At 41.2% G+C, this 22,444-nt stretch overlaps 1 long non-coding RNA gene across 1 annotated transcript; it reads left to right on the plus strand.

Annotated features, from left to right (window-relative positions):
- The first annotated feature begins 980 nt into the window (after nucleotides 1-980).
- On the plus strand, nucleotides 981-8,694 carry LOC121038116 (uncharacterized). Its single transcript, XR_005794165.1, has 2 exons — nucleotides 981-1,195; nucleotides 8,519-8,694. It is a non-coding gene; the product is annotated as an uncharacterized LOC121038116 (long non-coding RNA).
- The last annotated feature ends 13,750 nt before the right edge of the window (nucleotides 8,695-22,444 follow it).

Consider the following 22,444-nt stretch of genomic DNA (forward strand, 5'->3'; position numbering starts at 1 on the left):
AATTATGCAAAACATTACTATATATGTTGTCAAAATTAAAGCATAAAAGTGCTTGGGAGAGTGGTTACCTTGGGCAAGAGGGAACAGAATGAGACTGCGTGGGTCAGACAAAGGACTTCAATTTATATTATCAAGGAATTTATGTAATTTATTTCTGCAGTTAGGTGGCGAGTACACAATGTATGATTTATACTTTTGTCTGTATAAAATAGTCTACATTTGTAAAGGATATGTAAGGCTTGACTCCCTCCTGAAGACACTGCAGATCTGTCTCACAACCCGTAACCTAACATTACCTTCTGTCTCTTGTACTCTCGTTTACCGTATTGCCTCGATGCACTCATTAGGTAGGACACTAGATCCTAAGAGTAGGAACTTGCAGGTATCACCTTCAAGCATATTCACATGTTATCCTCTTTCCAGCGGATTCCTGACTTCTCTCCAGTCCTCTCGGGCCCAACTAGGCCTTCTAAGAATTTCAGCTTGCCTCTTCCAACCGACCCTAGAATAGCTCCGCTCAGACCCCGGATTGCTGTCCCTCTCGCCCCGGGAGGCCTCAATTCGTCCCCTGTGCGAAAGCAGAAGGTGCCTCCTCCAATGAAACCCGGGATATCTCCCGTTAGCCGACTCTGGTCCATCCCTATCAGAGGCTGCCTTTCTTCTCACCTCCAGCCCAGCGCCACAAGCCTCCCGCTTCGCCCGACGAGCGGCGGTTCAGCTCGTCCCCCCTCCCCCATTCCCTACGCAACACCACTTCCGGCCTAACCTCACCACTCACAAACATCTCACTTCCAGCCGGGAAAAAAAAACCAAAAACCAAAAAACAACACTGGCTCGGCCCTTTGCGCACGCGCAAAACGGCGGACAGGGCCGAAATTTTCGCCTCCCGGCAGTGTCGCGGTAGTCTCGCGGTATTTGCTTGTCCCGCGGGAGTTCTTTCGAACGCTCTGGCGGTAACCCCGCCTTGGGTGCTCAGCTGCGGGCGGACCGGAGCCGGAGGCGGATTTGGAGTCTGGTCCCGCCGTCTGTCGGGGCCGCAGTACCCCTGTGCGGACGAAGCTCGTCCCAGCCAAGTCTCGGCGCCATGGGGGCGGAGTAGAAGCTGCTGTCGGTTAAGGAGGCCTTTCAACTGGCGCAGCAGCCGCACCAGAACCAGGCGAAGTTCGAGGTGGCGCTGAGCCGCACCTACTGCAAGGTCAGCGCGGCCCCAGCCTCGGCCGCCGTCCCCCCGCGCTCCCGGGACCCCCGAGTGGCCCTTGAGCGCACGCTACCCCTGACGGTCTTCGTAAGACGATTGTAGGGAATTTTGAATTTCATTACCGTTTTACCTGGTTTACTTGTTTAGAGACCCATGTTGTATTTAATGATCATAGTCTTGTGTCTCTTTAGGTTAACAGCTCACGGACTTTTAACATACATCTTCATTTCATTAAACTAGGTTTAAAATACATATATAAGTACATATTTATGTTTCTGCCCTGTAATGATTTTAACAAAACACACTTTTAAATTCTTGACAAAATCAGTGCAAATAAGTGCATCTTTGTTACAAACCAGCGACTTTTCAGGTTGATATATTTATCGCCTTTTTTTTTTTTTTTTTTTTTTTTTTAAAATAAACCCAAAACCGGGGGGGGGGGGGGGGGGGGGGTTAGAGGGATGGGGGGTGGAGGGGGGTGGGTTGTTGGTGGTGGTGACCCAGCTCTGGGCTTGAACTCACAACCCTGAGATCAAGACCCGAGCTGAGATCAAGAGTTGGTTAAGAACCAACCGAGCCACCCAGGCGCCCGTTTATTGCCTTTTATTTATTTATTGCCTTTTATTATGATTTTAAGAAATAGAAAAAAATGTTAGGTGCAGGAGTTTTTATTTTAACTCAGACTTCACACGACATGAATCAGTAAATATTTTACAAGCACTAACTACACAGAAGAAATGCTCCTTCCTAGTCCCCACCAGTACTGTCCCTCATAGTCTTCTACAGGTAACCATTTTTTAAATTTTTTTTTTTAATGTTTCTTTATTTTTGAGAGAGACAGAGACAATGCGAGTGGGTTAGGGGCAGAGAGAGAGGGAGACACAGACGCAGAAGCAGGCTCCAGGCTCTGAGCTGTCAGCACAGAGCCCGACGCAGGGCTTGAACTCGCAAGCTGTGAGATCATGACCTGAGCGGAAGTCGGTGGCTCAACCGACTGAGCGACCCAGGTGCCCCTAAAGGTAACCATTTTAAATCAGTTTCTTGTTTATCCTTCCAGTCTTCATGCAAATACAAGCAAATATGACTGTGCATGCTTATTTCCCTCCATTCTTTCTTCAATATTTTCTGCATTGTTTTGCACTTTGCTTTTTTCACTTAATAGTATATTCTGGATATTCCTTATCACTGTCTAGTTACATTTCCTCTCTTTTTTTTTTGTTTTTTTTTTTTCTTTTTTTAGCTGTGACATATTCCATTTTGTGGACATACTCCAATTTATAGCCAATCCACTATATGTACACACTTGTTTCCAGCCTTTACATATTCAAAACAATTTTTTTTAACCTTTACACCCAAGGTGGGGCTCAAACTCACAACCCTGAGATCAAGAGCCCGTGCTCTGCGGACTGAGCCAGCCAGGTCCCCTAGAAACAATATTTTAATGAATACATGTCGTATCCTACATTTGCACAGGTAACTGTCAGATTGTCTGAAGAGAACTGGGTCAGGTAGGAAATGCATTTTTTTTTTTAAGTTTATTTATTTTGAGAGAGACAGAAGCAGCATAAGTGGGGTAAGGGCAGAGAGAGAGGAGAAGGAGAGAATCCCAAGCAGGCTCCTCTTTGCCAGTGCAGAGCCCAACTGGTGGCTGGAGCTCAGGAAACCTTGAGATCCTGACGTGAGCTGAAATCGAGAGACAGAAGCTTGACTGAGCCACCCAGGCGCCCCTTATAGGAAAGGGATTTGTAAATGTGATAAGTACTGACAGCTGCCCTTCATAGAGTGGTCCATTCTACACTCCCAGCAGCCAAGGATGAGAGGTATTGCTTTTTTTTGTTTGTTTGTTTTGAGGAGGAGAAGGAGGTTTGGGAACCACTGGAATATAACCGAGAGGATGTTTTATGATAGAAAAGAAAATTGTAAGTGAAATCCTGAACAGTGTGGGAATATGAGTTACAATGATAAACAATTCATCAAAAAGAAAAGAAATTGCTCTATTATAGGAAGGCGTAATTGTAAAAGGCAGTGTTGAATTGACACCAGTGGGTTTTTTCTTTCCTTTTTTTTTTTTTAATTTTTTTTTTTAACGTTTATTTATTTTTGAGACAGAGACAGAGCATGAACAGGGGAGGTCAGAGAGAGGGAGACACAGAATCTGAAACAGGCTCCAGGCTCTGAGCTGTCAGCACAGAGCCCAGTGCGGGGCTCAAACTCATGGACCGTGAGATCATGACCTGAGCCAAAGTCGGCCGCTTAACCGACTGAGCCACCCAGGTGCCCCTCCTTTTTTTTTTTTTTTTTAACTGAATTGTATGTATCTTTCCTAAATAGATTGAAGGGTGTGTAGAAGAATCAAGAGAATCTTTTGTAATCAAAATCTGTGCTGCCTTGCTCCATAACAGAAATAAATCAATAACAGAGCAGGAGTAAATGATTATTCAAGGCTATCTTCCTTAATAATTTCTCCTTCTGGATAGGCATTTAAGAGTTATTAAAGAATAAAGATTTTAGTTTGTTGAGAAATTATTAATACCTTGGAGTCTTAGGTCAGTGCTAGGAATAAAGACTTAACAATGTAGTTTGAAGGATTGTTTTTATATTTCTAGATATCAGTAAAACATTTTTTGAGGAGGCACTTGTTCATACCTTAAATACATTATGATAGTCTGTAAATATGAACCTGCAGAGGAGTGAGAAATACACTTTGTAGCAGTTTATTTTACTTTCATTTAGCCAAACTGAAGGCAGAAGAAGTGACATTTCAAGTTATTTTAATTGTTTTACCTTCTCTTGAAATCATCTTTTGTTAACATTTACAGTGAGTGTGTGTATCATTTAAAAATTTACTGGGTTTGGGGTGCCTGTATGGCTCAGTCAGTTAAGTGTCCAACTCTTTTTTTTTTTTTTAATTTTTTTTTTTAAACATTTATTTATTTTTGAGACAGAGAGAGACAGAGCATGAACAGGGGAGGGGCAGAGAGAGGGAGACACAGAATCTGAAGCAGGCTCCAGGCTTTGAGCTGTCAGCACAGAGCCCGACACGGGGATAGAACTCACAGACTGCAAGATCATGACCTGAGCCGAAGTCGGCTGCTTAACCGACTGAACCACCCAGGTGCCCCATGTCCAACTCTTGATTTCAGCTCAGGTTCATGAGTTCGGCCCCGTGTTGGGCTCCTCCCTGACGACGCTGAGCCTACCTGGGATTTTTCTCTCCCTCTCTGTCTGCCCCTCCATGGATTGCTCTCTCTCAAAATAAAAAACTTAAAAAAATTAATGGGTTTAAAGCTTTAAGAGCTTATAAAATTTATTTATTTTTCGGTGTTTATTCTATTATTGAGAGAGAGGACAAACCGCAGAGGGGCAGAGAGAGAGGGAGACAGAGGATCCAAAGCAGGTTCCGCAATGACAGCACCAAGCCCGGTGTGGGGCTCAAACTTACGACACCACGAGATCATGACCTGAGCCAAAGTGGGACACTTAACTAACTGAGCCACCCAGGCACCCCAAGAGCTTGCATAATTTAGAGAAAAGACAGCTCCCAGGGGTCTAAATTTATATGTGATGATAAGTAAGTTCATGGTATATGTATATACACACATATTTATGTTCTGTGAAAGTCACCTTATAAATATTTTCTATGATAAAATATTATAATCAAAAGCCAATTTATTGTATAATACTAGGTTTAATTTATTTTGTTTACTTTTCTAGTGCTACCTTATTTTTTTAAGTTTATTTATTTTGACAGAGAGAGAGAGAAAGTGTGAGTGTGGGAGGAGTAGGGGGTCGCTCAATCTCCTAGAGCCCAGAGCCTGATTCATGAACCATGAGATCATGTGCTGACAGCAAGAGTCAGCTGCTCAATGCACAACTGACTGAGCCACCCAAGCACCCCTGTAATGCTAGCTTTAATTTAAAAAACTTAGGAACCAGTTTGAGGCAAATATATTTAAATGAGTACTTAAGAAGATCAAAGACTTTTTTTTGATCCAAAAATTATTGCATTCTTGTTATTTGGCAAATATTATTTCAGGTAAAGGTTATTTTGAGACTCTATTAAATATATATTTAGTAAACCTATGCATGAAATTAACATAACTTTTTTTGCATGAATTATGGCTTCCTTATGAATTATTATTGAATTCTGGAATTCTGAACCTGGGGAAAATCAAATGGTTGTCATTATAATGCCACCTGGGAATAATTTGATTTATGTATTTTTTTTCAGGACTGAGGCAAATAGCAATGAAGTTGGGTTTTTAGTGTGCCAGATTCTAAGTAAATTCTTGGGAAATAAGCTGGAAAAAGGCCAGATTGGTAATGTTTTGTGCATAAAAAGAATGAAGCTCTTATTAGGCTAAAAGATTAGATGTGAGGATACAGGCAATCCCAGCTCTTTCAAGACTTAGAACATTTGGGTAACGATTGCCCCATGGTTAAAAGGTATGTGCTACTTCACGGTGTCTTATTGATTTTAAGTGCACGTAGTTGAATTTTTCCTTATTAAATATATAATATATAAGTGAGAGAAGAGAGTGTGTGATACATGCATATACCTCATTTAAAGATACATTGTTTCAGGGGCACCTGGGTGGCTCAGTCAGTTAAGCATCAGACTTCGGCTCAGGTCATGATCTCATGGTTCCTGAGTTTGAGACCCTCATTGGGCTCTGTGCTGACAGTTCAGAGCCTGGAGCCTGTTTTGGATTCTGTGTCTCCTTCTCTCTCTCTCTCTCTCTCTCTCTCTGCCCCACCCTGGCTTGCACTGTCTGTCTCTCTCTGTCTCAAAAATAAATAAGCATTAAAAAAAGATACAGGGGCACCTGGGTGGCTTAGTCTGTTAAGTGTCTGACTTCAGCTCAGGTCATGATCTCAAGGTCTGTGAGTTTGAGCCCTGCATCGGGCTCTGTGCTGACAGCTCAGAGCCTGGAGCCTGCTTCAGATTCTGTGTCTCCCTCTCTCTCTGCCTCTCCCCAACTCATGCTCTCTCTCTCAAAAATAAATAAAAAACTTGAAAAAAAATTAAAAAAAAAAATAAAGATACATTATTTCAATAGCAATATTGAAAAAAATTTTTAACGTTTATTTAATCTCTACACCCAACATGGGGCTCAAACTCACTACCCCAAGATCAAGGCGTCCCCTCTCCTTTATTTTTAAAGTCCATTGCAATCCTTTGATACCAACTTGGTATCCTATAATGTAAGTATAACTAGAGCAGAGCCACAGGTCAAGCAAGGGCTCAGTCCCACAAGACTGCCCTGACTTAGGACACTAGCCACAAGTCTCTGGTATCCCCAAACTGCTTCCACTTCTATGTAGCTAACTGCAAATTTTGGGGATGCCCATGACAACCACACCCCTTCCCCAGGTATGAAAATTCTCTAGAATGACTGACAGAATTTGGGAAAGTGATGTACTTACTATTACAGTTTTATTGTAAAGGATGCAGTGAAACAGCCAAATGGAAGAGATCTATAGGGCAAAGTAAGGGAGGCATGGGGGTGCAGAGCTCCCATGACCTGTCTGGGTATGCCACTGTCCCGGCCTGTCTGTGTATCCACCAACCTGGAAGCTTGAGCCTAGTTGTTTCAGGGTTTTTTATGAGATTTCATTGAGTAGATATGTTTGATTAAGTAATTGACTATTTGAACTCAATCTCTAGTTCCTCTCCCCTACTTGGAAAAAGGGTGATGGGCCTGAAAGTTCCTGCCCTGTAATCACCTGATTGTTTCTCAGCTGACCAGTTTCCATCCTGAATCTAAGGTCCTCACATGCCCAACCCCTGCTCGAGTCCCCTCATTACCATAAACTCACATAAAGTTGAAAGGGACCCCAGAATAACAAGACATTCCTATCTCTCAGGAAATGCCAAGGTTTTTTGAGCTCCAAACCAGGAATTAAGATCAGATACACTTTTTATTACTCCATGAAAGAATAATAAAATGAACACATATACCTACCATCTAAGTTAAATGGAATGCTGAGGTACCTTTGTTAAGTTTCTTATGCCTTTTTCTGAATGTATTCCCCCTTCTTTCCTTCCCAGGGGAAACCCTGTTGTGAATTTTGTGTTACTCATTACCTTTCTTTTTTTTTTTTTTTGGTGGGACTTTCTCTTTATTTTAATTTTTATTTAATTTATTTTTTTAATTTACATCCCAGTTAGCATATATTGCAACAATGATTTTAGGAGTAGATTCCTTACTACCCCTTACCCATTTAGCCCCTCCCCCTCCCACAACCCCTCCAGTAACCCTCTGTTTGTTCTCCATATTTAAGAGTCTCATTTCCCTCCACCCCCGTTTTTATATTATTTTTGCTTCCCTTCCCTTATGGTCATCTGTTTTGTCTCTTAAAGTCCTCATATGAGTGAAGTCATATATTTGTCTTTCTTTGACTAATTTTGCTTAACATAATACCCTCTAGTGCCATCCATGTAGTTGCAAATGGCAAGATTTCATTCTTTTTGATTGCTGAGTAATACTCCATTGTATGTATACCACATCTTTATCCATCCATCCATTGATGGACATCTGCGTTCTTTCCATACTTTGGCTATTGTTGATTGGCTTTCTTTTCTTTAGAGTTTACTTTATTATAGTTTTAAGGCTATGTAGATGTATCCCCCAAATAAGTACTTATCTTTGCCTTTTTTCACCTTAATATAAATGGAGATATATTACATATACACTTTTGTAACTGCTTTTTTTTCCACTTAATACTCTTTGTAAGAATCTGAAGTGCAAATTTATGCATGTAGCTATAGCTCATTCTTGTTCACTACTAGATGGTACAGCATTACGTTTTAGAAAGAGGGCACACTTGGGGCGCCTGGGTGGCTTAGTCAGTTAAGTGTCTGACTTCGGCTCTGGTCATGATCTTGTGGTTCGTGGGTTCAAGTCCCACATCGGGCTCTGTGCTGACAGCTCAAAGCCTGGAGCCTGCTTCAGATTGTGTGTCTCTCTCTGCCCCTCCCCCACTCACACTCTGTCTCTCTCTCTCTAAAAAATAAATAAACATTAAAAAAAAATTTAGAAAGACAGCACACTTGAATTATCCAGTCTGTTTAGTATTATGAGCTAAAATGCCATCAGCATGCTCAAACATGTGCTAAAATTTCTCTGGCTAATAATGCCTAGAGGTGGTGTTAGGGACTGAACTGTGTGTCTCCCAAATTCATATGTTGAAGCCCTAACTCCTGATATCTAAGAATGGGACTGTATGTGGAGATAGGGTCTTTAAAGAAATAATTAAGTTAAAATAAGGCCTTTGAGAGGGGGCCCTAATCCAGTCTGACTTGTGTTTTGATAACAGAAGGCAGTTAGAACATACAGAGAACTCATGGAGAGAGGAAAGGCCATGTGAGGACACTGGAAGAAGACACGTACAAGCCAAGAAAAGGGCCCTCAGGAGAACCCAGACCTGCTGACAGTTTGATCCTCAGAAGTCCAGCCTCCAAAACCAAGAAAATAAATTTCTGTTGTTTAAGCCATCTCATCTGTACTACTTTGTTATGGCAATTCTGGTAAACAAATACAGGTAGAAATGCTAGATGGGAGTGTGTCGGTGTGCAGCTTAACTACTGGTACTCACGTGTTTTGCTAAAGTAATTGGACTAATTTGCAATCCTACTGTCAGAATTCTGTTTTTCTTTTTAAGTTTGTTTATTTTGAGAGAAAGAGAGCGCAAGTTGGGGAAAGGCAGATGGGGGGGGAGAGAGAGAGAGAGAGAGAGAGAGAGAGAGAGAATCCCAAGAACGCTCTGCACTGTCAGTGCAGAGCCCAATGAGGGGCTCAAACTCAAGAACCGTGAGATCATGACCTGAGCCGAAATCGAGTTGGACCTTTAACCGACTGAGCCACTCGGGCGTCCCTCCTCTTATTTCTTTTTGTACTAGTATGTTTTGTTTCCCATTTCACTTTCTTTGTCCTATAAATATTAGGTGTAGTTAATACTAATTTGAAGAAAATGAGTTATGTAACAAAATATAAGAAAATTAGAGGGAAGTCACATTCTTCTACAGCTTATATAACTGAACAGATGCTTTGAAATCAGTGATGTGAAAAAATCTTCTATAAGCCTGGTTACACTTCACTGAACTATCTTAGAGTTGCTTCATCTGTCTGATATGTAAAAGTAGCCTGCAGTGGCAGACTCACTGTTTTCTTTTTTAGTAACTCCCAGTGAACTGATGGGAATTTGCAAAAACAATGGTTGTAGGTATATGACAAATTAACTCATCATTAAACGCCATTACCTTGATTATTTCCTAACACAATAGAAATATGTAAGCTGATAGGGAGAACAGAAGGTTATATCACTGAAAAGTTTCATGCAATGATCCCTTTGTAAGAAAAAAATATCCCATGCAATTTCACTAATGTGTAAATACAACAGAGAAATAATCCCAAATAAACACAATGCAAATAAAAACGGCGACATTTTATTTAATGTGATGAGTGTGCTGTCTTTAGGAGTTCGTTCCAGTCGGATACACAAAGGTAATCCCCACATGCCTGATACACTATTAACCCTGTTTCTTTTGTTTTTAATTGGATTAACTATTTAAAAGTATTAATAAGTAGTGCTATAGTAATTCTGTTTTTTTAATGGGCAGTCTTCATGCAAAAGAATGATAAAGCCAATGTCTCATAATCATTGTTCAGTGTTTATGAAAAGTGTTAATGTTTTATGTTCTTCTCGAGTATAATTGATTTTCTGATTCAGAGTTTTAGAAAGCAAGTGAATCTATCCAGATATTTTTCTTGAATGTATCAAAGGTTTGTTTGTGTGTGTGTTTGTTTGTTTCTGAGACATGATGGTTAAAAGTTTGAGACAGGACACTAACAATAAAAAATAGACAAAATATTTGAAACACTGTTTTTCAAGATATGAGGCGACGAAGGATGTGAGCCCTTGTGGAGAGGAAGCAAGGTGAGTTCTATGATTGCTCCAGCTTACTGTCTTGGGAGAGTTTCTAGGCCACTGCACAGGGAGGGGGGAAACGGAGACAGTCTGGTGAAATCTTAGGAGACAGAGCTGAGAGTCCTTGTAGAGTTTGCAGCAGAGACCATTAGAGGGAAGAGAGCTGCACAGAAACAGCTCTAGAAATCTGGAAGGACTCTTCTTGAGTTTTTAGGTGAGTACTAATCAGCATATGCAGCTGAGGAAAAAGCCACCCGAAAGTAATAGAGCAGCTCAAAGTTCTGGGAATAATGTCTGTTCCTACAAGACAGACTGGAAAAGAAAACCTCATCATTCTCAGGGCATTGGGTAGAGTACACAGAAAGGTTTCACCTCCGTTGTGGGGAGTAATTAGTCCTAGGCTGAGCACTGTTCTGTCTTGCCTTGCGTTTAAAGCAGGACCTGAAAGCATCAAATTATTTCCAAGGAACTGTACCAGAGCAAAGATTTGTAGAAATAAAAAAAAATGTCTAGTACCCAGAAAGATAAAATTCCTAATGTTTAGCATCCAGTCAAAAACTACCAAAGATGTAAATAAGTAGGAAAATAGGACCCATGATGAGTCAAATCAATTGAAACTGACAAGTATGTTAGAATTTGCAGACATTATATTGTAACTATTCCATTTGTTCAAAAATCAAGTAGAGACATGGAAGATGGAAAGACACCAACCAAACTTCTAGAAAGAAAGTATAATATGTGAAATATAAAACGCCGGTTGGAATAAATGGCAGATTTGATATTGCAGCAGAAAAAAATTAATGAGTTTGAAGACCTGTCAATGGAAACAATGCAAGATAACAAATTTTTAAAAGCATCCAATATGTTGAATAGACTAAGGTGTGGGGAAGGAATTTGAAGAACCTATTTGAAGAAATGATAGCTAAAAAGTATTTAAATTTTGATGAAAACTATAAACCCACAGATTCAAGAACAATGAATCCCAAGGACAAGAAGTATGCAAAAATGTTCACCAAGGCACATCATAATTGTTTAATACCAATGACAGATCAAAAAAAAAAAAGACAAGAGGATAAAGGCACTATTTGCAAGTAACTTGGAAACAGTTAAAAGACGAGGATGAAATCAGATTTCTTTCAGGAAACAAATTGTAAAAGTCAGTATACATGATGTATTAGAAAAAGCCCTGTCAACCTACAATTCTATGCCCAGAGAAAGAATATTTAAAGATAAGTATTTAAGTGTTTAGGTAAAACATAAGATTTATTTAAAATATCTTTAAATTTTTTTTCAACGTTTTTATTTATTTTTGGGACAGAGAGAGACAGAGCATGAACGGGGGAGGGGCAGAGAGACAGGGAGACACAGAATCGGAAACAGGCTCCAGGCTCCGAGCCATCAGCCCAGAGCCTGACGCGGGGCTCGAACTCACGGACCGTGAGATCGTGACCTGGCTGAAGTTGGACGCTTAACCAACTGCGCCACCCAGGCGCCCCAGATTTATTTAAAATATCTTTAAAACAGGGGCGCCTGGGTGGCTGAGTCGGTTAAGCGTCTGACTTCGGCTCAGGTTATGATCTCATGGTCCATGAGTTCGAGCCCCGCATTGGGCCCTGTGCTGACAACTCAGAGCCTGGAGCCTGCTTTGGATTCTGTGTCTCCCTCTCTCTCTGTCCCTACCCTGCTCGTGCTCTGTCTCTCTCTGTCTCAAAGATAAATAAACATTTAAAAATAAATAAATAAAAATAAAATATCTTTAAAACAAAGGCAAAATACTTTTCCAGACTAAAGCTGAAAGAATTTATCACTAGCAGATCTGTTAGACAAGAAATGTTAAAGGAAGTCCAGTCTTTCAGGCAGATGGATATACATTGGAGACCAAAAAACTGATCTGCAGCTTGTTATTTAAGCTTTAAGCTTAGAATGGATTGCACATTTTTTAAGCTCCCCAGTATGGTGACAATTATTGGAACCTGGTATTAAGTACATGAGGGTGTTCATTATACTATTGTCTATTCTTATGTTGGATTTTCCACAAGTTTTTTTTTTTATTTACATTACCCAACAATATATTATCTCCTGTAAATAAACCCAATTCAGTTTTGTACAGTGTTTTATTTATTTATGTATTTAGTGCCTTTGTTCCTCATTTTATTTTACTTTATTTGGCATTTTTAAAATTTATTTTTTTAATTTGCATTCAAGTTAGCATATAGTACAACAATGTTTTCAAGAGTAGATTCCTGGGGCGCCTGGGTGGCGCAGTCGGTTAAGCGTCCGACTTCAGCCAGGTCACGATCTCGCGGTCCCTGAGTTCGAGCCCCGCGTCGGGCTCTGGGCTGATGGCTCGGAGCCTGGACCCTGTTTCCGATTCTGTGTCTCCCTCTCTCTCTGCCCCTCCCCCGTTCGTGCTCTGTCTCTCTCTGTCCCAAAAATAAATAAAAACGTTGGAAAAAAAAATTAAAAAAAAAAGAGTAGATTCCTTAATGGCCCTTACCCATTTAGCCCCTCCCTCTCCCACAACCCTTCCAGTAACCCTCTGTTCTCCTTCTTTAAGAGTCTCTTATGTTTTGTCCCCCTCCCTGTTTTTATGTTCTTTTTGCTTCCCTTCCCTTATGTTCATCTGTTTTGTATCTTAAAGTCTTCATATGAGTGAAGTCATATGATATTTGTTTTTCTCTGACTAATTTCACTTAGCATAATACCCTCTAGTTCCATCCACGTAGTTGCAAACGGCGAGATTTCACCCTTTTTGATTGCTGAGTTATACTCCATTGTACATATATACCACATCTTTATCCATTCATTCATCTATGGACATTTGGGCTCCTTCCAACTTTGGCTATTGTTGATAGTGCTGCTATAAACATGGGGGTGCATGTGTCCCTTCGAAACGGCACACCTGTATCCCTTGGATAAATGCCTAGTAGTGCAATTGCTGGGTGGTAGGGTAGTTCTATTTTTAGTTTTTTGAGGAACCACCATACTGTTTTCCAGAGTGGCTGCACCAGTTTGCATTCCCACCAGCAATGCAAGAGAGATCCTCTTTCTCCGCATCCTCGCCAACATCTGTTGTTGCCTGAGTTGTTAATGTTAGCCATTCTGACAAGTGTGAGGTGGTATTGTGCAATGTAATATTTAAACGACATAGATCTGTACTAACTGATCTTGCTACATATATCAAAGTGTTATGCAATTCTCATCAAATTGGATTTTGAAATCTACAGACTACAGTAAGAACTATTGCTTCTAATTGTTATAAGATAGTAAATAAATAAGCTGTGCTGTCTGCAGAGATTTTAATTAATTAGCTGAGACTTAAAGGTATACATACTGTATCCAAACATGATCAAAGAAAGCATGTGAGTCTCTTTCTTTTGTCTCACAATGTGCTTTCATGATGATAGTAAAGTTTCATCAGTAACAATGGTGGACTAAGAAATTAGACCGGGGACTTGAATGTATTTTTCTCCTTTTCTTCATCAATAATTTTAGCTTGTTTCCAAGTAGCTTTTTGATTGTAAAGATCTTATGCTTTCATTTTTAAGGTAGCAATTATTTGATAAGCCCACAAATTAAATTATCTTTATTATAATCTTCTGTACTTTTTTTTCTTTTTAGAATGTAGCTTGAATGACGGCACCTGGCTGGCTCAGTTGGTGGGGCATGTTACTCTTCACGCCAGGGTTATGAGTTTGAGCCCCACACTGGGTATAAACACTGCTTAAAAATTAAAAAAAATTAAAAAAGGAAGAAGAATGTAACTTCGATGAAGTAAAGCTTTGCTGTTTAAACATTTTTGGTGGTGTCTGAGTGGCTCAGTCGGTTGAACATCCAACTCTTGGTTTCAGCTCAGGTTATGATCTCACAGTTCGTAGGTTTGAGTCTTGTGTATCAGTGCAGAGCCTGCTTGAAATTCTCTGTCGCTCTCTCTCTCTCTCTGTCAGTGCCCTTCCCTGCTTGCACTCGCACACACACCCTCTCTCAAAAACAAATAAGCTCTGTTAAAAAATTTAAAAAATAAACACTTTTCTCCATATAATCATTACCTTACATTCCAGGTTCAGCCAATGTTCAGTTGAATGTTCAACTCAGCGTTCAAGTTGAGTTCGAATACTGTTTTCATGTCACACTTAAAAAAAAAATTATGAACTTTTTAAAAAGTAATCTCAAAAAACAAAAAATAATCTCTACATCCAACATGGGGCTCAAATTCATGACCCCAAGATCAAGAGTCACACACTCTACCAACTGAGCCAGTCAGACATTCCTTCACTTCATACTTTTTTATTATTTTTTAAATATAGTTTATATGCAGTTTGTATTTATGTGCAATTTGTATTAGTTTGATTAAAATGTTACAATTTACAAAGTTGAAAATGTCCTACTACATAGTTTCTGACAAATGGACTGAACATCTGTACCTGAAAATCTTGATACTTCCTGTCTGTAGCAGATGAAATTCCTTCACACATTAAGCCACAAATAATTGGATTATATTAGCCAAACATTTTGTACAATTATGAGCTTTCCCAGTAAAGCAATAGTTAAGGTGACCATCTTATACCAGGAAAGCAAATGAGAAGTCAGCAATCAAACCATCCTAGTGATCATGTTTTATTACATCCTTTCCATTGGTTGTTTCTTTTTTTTTTTTATGTTTATTTATTTTTGACAGAGAGAAAGAGAGACAGAGCATGAGTGGGGGAGGGACAGAGAGAGAGAGAGAGAGACAGAATCCGAAGCAGGTTCCAGGCTCTGAGCTGTCAGCACAGAGCCCGACGCGGGGCTGGAACTCACAGACCATGAGATCTTGACCCGAGCCGAAGTCGGACACTCAACCAACTGAGCCACCCAGGCGCCCCTACCTGATTGTTTCTTATGACAGTTGCTACGACTGATGATGGTATTTGTGGCAACAGGCAATAGTCCTTGCTCAGACTTTAAGCAAGTTGCTCTGGCATTTTCTGTTAAAAAGGTTTGCTGGTTTCAATTCACAATTAGCTTGTGACCTGTTGTTTAAGAAAGCACTACACTATGCCATTTAATTTGCATTTAGAGGCAATATGAAACATTGCTTAGTCTCATTTGAATGCAATCATGAGTCTTTCCAGATTTATGTGTCAGATAGGAGAATATTCCTACTTAGTATGTAACTCATAAAGAACACAAGTTGTTTAATATGTGACACAACTTCCATCTTTACAAATATTGAATTCCTGGGCACCTGGGTAGCTCTGTTGGTTAAGCGTCGGACTTCAGCAAAAGTCATGATATCACGGTTCATAAGTTCAAGGCCCACATCGGGCTCTGTGCTGACACCTGGGAGCCTGCTTCAGATTCTGTGTCACCCTCTCTCTCTGCCCCTCCCCCTCCCGCTCACACTTTCTCTCTCTCTCTCTAAAAAATAATAAAAATTAAAAAAAAAAACCAAATGTCGAATTTCTGTAGAATATGTCGTGTTATGCTAGGCACTTTTACTGTGTTTTCTCAGGGATTGCTATAAAGGTTAAAGATCTTGCCCATTAGCATATGGTTATTTAGTGCAAGAACCAAAGAATAGAACCTAAGTACTGTGACATGTATTCAAGTGTCCTTTACACCTACCATGATTCAAATCATTAAGCATGGGATAAAATTTCATGACTTTTTTTCAAATTTCATGATTAATAGTTGCAATTTGTAATAGTACTATAATACAGTTTATAATTTTTCACATTAAACTGGAACGTATTCAACAACTGGTAATTTCTTTTTAAATGAATCTTAATTAATACCAGTGAACTGAAAACACAACCAATGTTTGAAAACTCTGATCCAGTTAGCAGTTTGGGTGAGTTTTCTCCATTGATACCTAATGTTTAATAGGCTCCAGTTTCATAAAAATAAAACCAACAACAAATACCTCATATATTTAGAATCTGAAAAGTCAAGTCAATCTAAAAGATTTGCATTACATGAACGAGATAACTAAATGGTCTCTCTCTTTTTTTTTTTTTTTTTCAATCCAAAGTGTGCTTATTGGGATATTTTCCCACTCATCTTGATTCGGGATGCTTTTAGTGCTGCTTCCGTCTGAAGGAGCATCCTTCTGTAAGCCTTGTTTTTCCTTCTGCAGGCTGGCAGAGGACAGTGGAGTGGCCAACACACAAAACTACCGTTTGTGCATGGCTACAGATGATGGTCATTTTGGCATTTCACGCCCATGAAGTAGGAGGTGGGGCTCTGCCCCAGGCGCTTCTTCTGTGCTTCCTCTTCCCTTCCAGGGAGGAGTGGAGGACCCTTTGCAAGTGTCATGTTCTCGTGGGGAGGTCATCACTGCCGGACAAATGGTCTTTCTAGAAAGAGTGTGTCAATAGGCGCTTGCAATCCGGTCTCCAGTAGGTCACAAGAAAACTGAATCAGCTTCCCCTTGCTTCAGCCGAGGGGTTTGGCATGTGGTCTTGCGCACTTCACTTGTGACCCAGATTCCTTTGGAGGGGTGCTTTGGAGAACATCCCTGCATTTTATCCTGTAGTCCCCAGAGTCCTGGCAACAGTCAAATGCATCTCAGCTGAGAGCCCACGATCTTTGTTTTTGTTTTTTCCTGAAATGCCAGAATTTCTGTGTAGTTGTGGATTTAGGGCCAGTGAGTCTCATCTCATCCAAATTTGTGCTGCTTTCCTCAGATAAACTCTGGCTCTTCTCAAGTGGCATATAAATTATTTTTACTACATTTAAAAACATTGAGATTTTCGTACGCACAGAGCTCCGTGCTAACCAGTGGGGTTGCTCAGGGTTGTGGGGAGGGAGAGACAGATGTAGCTTGGCATGTATGTTCCCTGTGGGCACTCTGTGACTCAGATATCGTATACATCTAGCATACTGCCAGGGTGGCCCCACAGAAGTTTGACCAGATTTGCCGAGGTCACTTAAATAAGGCAGACCATCCGAAGGGAAAAATAAATGAGTTGGACCAATATGAAACCATTGTTGCAGGGAAGGAGGGATTCGAACATGATGGTATGGCTGTGCCTCAAATTTGTCCTGGCTCAGACCCCTGACAGATCTCATGCCCAGGGAGCTAGAGGGCTCTACGTGAGAGCTCTTGCACGAAACTCACGAGGCTGAAGCCAACCCTCCTTTAACATTATTTCACAGGGAAGAAAGCCATTCTGTACCACTGTGGCACCTAAGCTCATGATGAGGATCAGCACATGGGACCCCGAGGATGAACGGGAGAACCACAGTGGCTCGTTTGTCATGGGAGGCAGTAGCCTAGCTACAGTGGGAGAGAATCTGCTCCTGAGCATGTCAGAAACATCCCTCGGGAGTCCAAAGTTCTTGGTAGCAATGGTGGATTTTGCTAAAGCTGCAGTTCCTGCACCTGCTGGAGGAGCCATGAATCGTTAAGGTTCTTATGTTAACGATATTGTGACCTCCTTTGTACCTGTGGGCTCTTGGGGAGACATGGTCATATAAAGATGAACAAAAGTGTCCCTACTTTCTATCTTTTTTAATTTATTTTTTAAAATTTATTTTGAGATAGAGATAGATTGAGAGCAGGGGAGGAGCAGAGAAAGAGAAAGAGAGAGAGAGAGAGAGAGAGAGAGAGAGAGAGAGAATGAGAACCCCAAGCAGGCTCTTCACTGTCAGTACAGAGCCTGATGCGGGGCTTGAACTCACGGACAGGGAGATCATGACCTGAGCTGGAGTTGGACCCTTAACTGACTGAACCATCCAGGCATCCCAAACGTCCCTACTTTCAAAGAGGGCTCACTTTAGTGGGGAAACGAGATGCTCATATCAACAGGAATGCGCTGGGTTCCTCACCAAACAACACATTCTGTAGAAACTGCCGTTAAATGTTTTGAACTAATGGAGAGGCATTTATCCGATCTATGTTTTAGAAAAACTTCTGACAAGCTGGTTTGAGGAAGGATTGAATGAGAAGAAGCTAAAATCAAGGAAACCGGTCGTTTGATCAGAAGGTCAGTGGGACCCAAACTAGTCTGTATCAGTGTGAACAGAGCAGAGGGGATGAGAGATGTTTAAGAGGACTATGTGGGAGCACCTGGCTGACCCAGTAGGTGAAAAGCATGCACTCTTGATCTTGGGGTCATGGTTCAAGCCCCATGTTGGGCATAGATACTGCTTTTAAAAATAAAATTAAAGGGCTCTGAACTGTCAGCATGGAGTCTGACACTGGGCTCGAACTCACAAACCATGAGATCATGGCCTGAGTCAAAGACACTTAACTGACAGAGCCACCCAGGCGCCCCAGCATCCAGCTTTTCATTTCGGCTCAGGTTGTGATCGCGTGGTTTGTGGGATGGAACCCCATATAGCCTCTGCACTGACAGTAAGGAGCCTGCTTGGGATTCTCTCTCTCCCTCTCTCTGTCTCTGCCCCTCCTCTGCTCACAAGCATGTGCCCACGTGCTCTCCCTCTCTCAAAATAAACAAAGTTAAAAAAAAGATTCATACGTCTTTAAAAAAATCAAAGTAATCTCTGCACCCAACATGGGGCTCAAACTCATGACCCCAAAATCAAGAGTCGCAGGCCCCACAACCTGAAACAGCCAGGTGCTCCTAGAGGCAGTATTTTGCACACTAAAAGATACGAGTTCCGGGACTAGACTGCCTCGATTTGAATCTTGGCGCCACGGATGGGAATGCCTTGGGCAAATCATGTATCCTGTCCATCCCAGTTCTTTCATCTGTGAAATGGGGATGGTAATAGTGCCCACACTCATACAGTCATTCTGTGTGAATAGATGTAACTGAATACCAAAAAAGTCCTTGGAAGAGTGCCTTGTGCTGAGGTTTGTTTGCTATCGTTATTCTAGGTAGGGTAACTAGGTGAACAGCAATAAAAGTCACTGAAATGAAAATACAGAGGATTGGCAAACTCAGAGGACAGAGAAAATGGTGAGTTCACTCTTGGGACATACTGAATCTGGTGTTCCTGACCCAGATAGTCACATAGTGTTAGAAATGAGCAGGTTTTTCCTTTAGGGCTGATTTACTGAGTTGATGGTAAGTGAGAAAGTAGACCAGCTGGGATTTGAACCAAAGCTGGTGTGCTGAGCCACTACAATGATTTGACCCATTTTGAAACCTCTGGCCCCTGAGTAGCTAAAATGAACAACTCAGGAAACTACAGACACTGGCAAAGATGTGGAGAAACGGGAACCCTCTTGCACTGTTGGTGCGAATGCAAACTGGTGCAGCCACTCTGGAAAACAGTGTGGAGTTTCCTCAAAAAATTAAAAGTAGATCTACCCTATGACCCAGCAATAGCACTGCTAGGAATTCACCCAAGGGATACAGGAGTACTGATGCATAGGGGCACTTGTACCCCAATGTTTACAGCGGCACTTTCAACAATAGCCAAATTATGGAAAGAGCCTAAATGTCCATCAACTGATGAATGGATAAAGAAATTGGGTTTATGTATACAATGGAATACTACTTGGCAATGAGAAAGAATGAAATATGGCCTTTTGTAGCAACGTGGATGGAACTGGAGAGTGTGATGCTAAGTGAAATAAGTCAGGCAGAGAAAGACAGAAACGATATGTTTTCACTCTTATGTGAATCCTGAGAAACTTAACTGAAGACCATGGGGGAGGGGAAGGGGGAAGGGAGGCAAACCATAAGAGACTCTTAAATACTGAGAACAAACTGAGGGTTGATGGGGGGTGGGGGAGAGGGGAAAATGGGTGACAGGCATTGAGGAGGGCACCTGTTGGGATGAGCACTGGGTGTTGTATGGAAACCAAGTTGACACTGAATTATATTTAATAATAATGATAAAAACCTCTGGCCCCTGACATCTCTTAATACTAGAGTGTATTAAGATATGGCATCCTATTTTATACACTGTTCGATGTTTAATAATAATAATACCTATCAGGGCACCTAGATGGCTCAGTCGGTTGAGCATTTGACTTGATTTGGGCCCAGGTCATGATCCTAGGTTGTGGGATTGAGCCCTGAGTTGGGCTCTGCGCTGAGCATGGGGCTTACTTAAGATTCATTCTCTCTCTCTCTCTCTCTCTCTCTCTCTCTTTCTTCCTCTCCCTCCCTCTGCCCCTGTACCCCGCTTGCACTCTCTCTTTCTCTCTCTCTCTCTCAAATAAAAATTAAAATAAGAATACCTATCATTTACTGGATGGCTATTATGTATCAGGCATTACACATATATTGTCTTCAGTCTTCACAATACCCATCAACGTGTCATAAGCAATATTTTAAAGCAGTGGAAACTAGGGCTCAGAGATGTTCAGAAACTTGCCTATAGTTGTACAACTTCTAAGCAGCAGAGGAAAGATTTGAGCTCAGTTCTGTTTATTCCCAAAGTTTGTACTATTTCTATAGTAATCTATCTTCCAAATTTGGCTCTATTACATTTAATGTATCATGTCATGTTTTGCAAATGATACTATGAGTTCCATGAATTCTATAACCACCTTATCAGGGTTGAAAAAAAGTTTTAGTTATAGAAGCATAGTAACTGGAATAGCATTTCTCAAACTTTAGTTACATAAGAATCCTATACAGAGCCTGAGTCCTTGCCCCAAATGTACTGAATCAAATGTCCAAGGGTGACTCTTAGAAATCAGGTCTTTTTTTTTTTTTTTTCAATTTTTTAATGTTTGTTTTTGAGAGAGAGAGAGGCAGAGCACAAGTGGGGAAGGGGCAGAGAGAGACGGAGGCACAGAATCCAAAGCAGGTTCCAGATTCTGAGCTGTCAGCACAGAGCCCCATGAAGGGCTTGAACCCGCAAACTGTGAGATCATGACCCGACCTGAAGTCTGAGACTCTACCCTGACACTCTACCGATTGAGCCACCCAGGCGCCCCTGGAAATCAGGTCTTTAAAAGGACCTGATGTGATTCCAATGTAGGTTCTCCTAGGACCATATTTTGAGGAACACTAAGGATGGGGCTGGTTCAGGTGCTCGTGGCTCTCCGAGTGAAGTCTTACGGCACTTACATTGCCAATACCATACTGAGTATTACCTCCTATTATTATTTCAGATCTTCTATTATTAATCTAGCTGAGAGCAAGCACTTAGCTAAGAACCTTGAAGCAGTGTGCACTCTGCCTCCTGTTCTGCCATGCATCATTTCCCACTCTCTGCACCCCTTTCCTCTGTTGAAATCCCCAGCAAAGCTGCATGGAAGGACTTGTGTTTCGCAGAAAATAAAGTGTGATAGCTGTACAAGAGGAAGAGCATTGTGGTGTGGTGAGAGCATCAGACCCGGCTGCAAACCCTACTTCTGCCTCTCCAAACTTTAGTTTCAGTAAAATTGGGTTGGCGTAACCTACTTCACAATGTTGTGAGATGATGTGGTTCCTGGTCTAGTGTTAGTCTTTCAATAATTGGTGGCTGGGGTCAATGTGAAACACACCTTTGTGTTTAGAGAGGAGATCATAGTGGTACCATGTTGTATGCAAAGGGAGGGATATCATTTCGCATGAATCGGTTCACTTAGAGGCCGGCAAGATTAAATGCACGTAAATCTGTAATTTTTCGTGAATAATAACATTCCTCTTATTTCGATCTATCCTAAAGCTGACCCAAATTGGACATTTACGTTTGGTAACATTTCACAAAGATCTTTTATTTAAAGTTTATTTATTTTGAGAGAGAGAGAGAGAGAGAGAGAGAGAGTGCATGCGTGCATGAGCGAGGGAAGGACAGAGAGAGAGGGAGAGAATCCTAAGCAGGATCCACACTGTCAGCACGATTCATGAATCCTGACATCGTGACCCGAGCTGAAATCAAGAGCTGGATACTTAACTGACTGAGCTGTCCCTGGAATATTCTTATTATATATATGTGTGTGTGTATATGTATACATATACACACACACATATACATACATACATACATAGCATTGAATTCTTACTGTGCAAAGCCTGTTACACTTATTAACTCAGGTGTTTGCCACACAACACTTGAGGTGTCTCCTAGTTTATCAGTGAGGACCCAGAAATTCAAGGTTTGGGTAATTTTCTCTGGGTCCCATAGCATGGAAGGATGGGAACCTAAATCTGTCTGATCCTGTGCTCTCCCTTCCAACATTAGTCCCGGTGAAATCTCGATATCTGGCTCCCAGCCTGACTGCAAACTCATGAGGGAATCTCGATCAGCATGGCCCAGCTAGGCCACTCCGGAATTCTTGATCCTTAGAAATTGTGAAATCATAAATGTTGTTTTAAACCACTAAGGTTCGGAGCAATTTGTCACACAGCAGCAGATAACTAATACCCTGAGAAAAAGAAGAAAACCTCTCTTGTTTCTTGTCATTTTGGGTCTTCAGTC

Source organism: Herpailurus yagouaroundi, unplaced genomic scaffold (genome assembly GCF_014898765.1).
Source record: "Herpailurus yagouaroundi ecotype Mexico unplaced genomic scaffold, PumYag 28, whole genome shotgun sequence".
Lineage (NCBI taxonomy): Eukaryota > Metazoa > Chordata > Mammalia > Carnivora > Felidae > Herpailurus > Herpailurus yagouaroundi.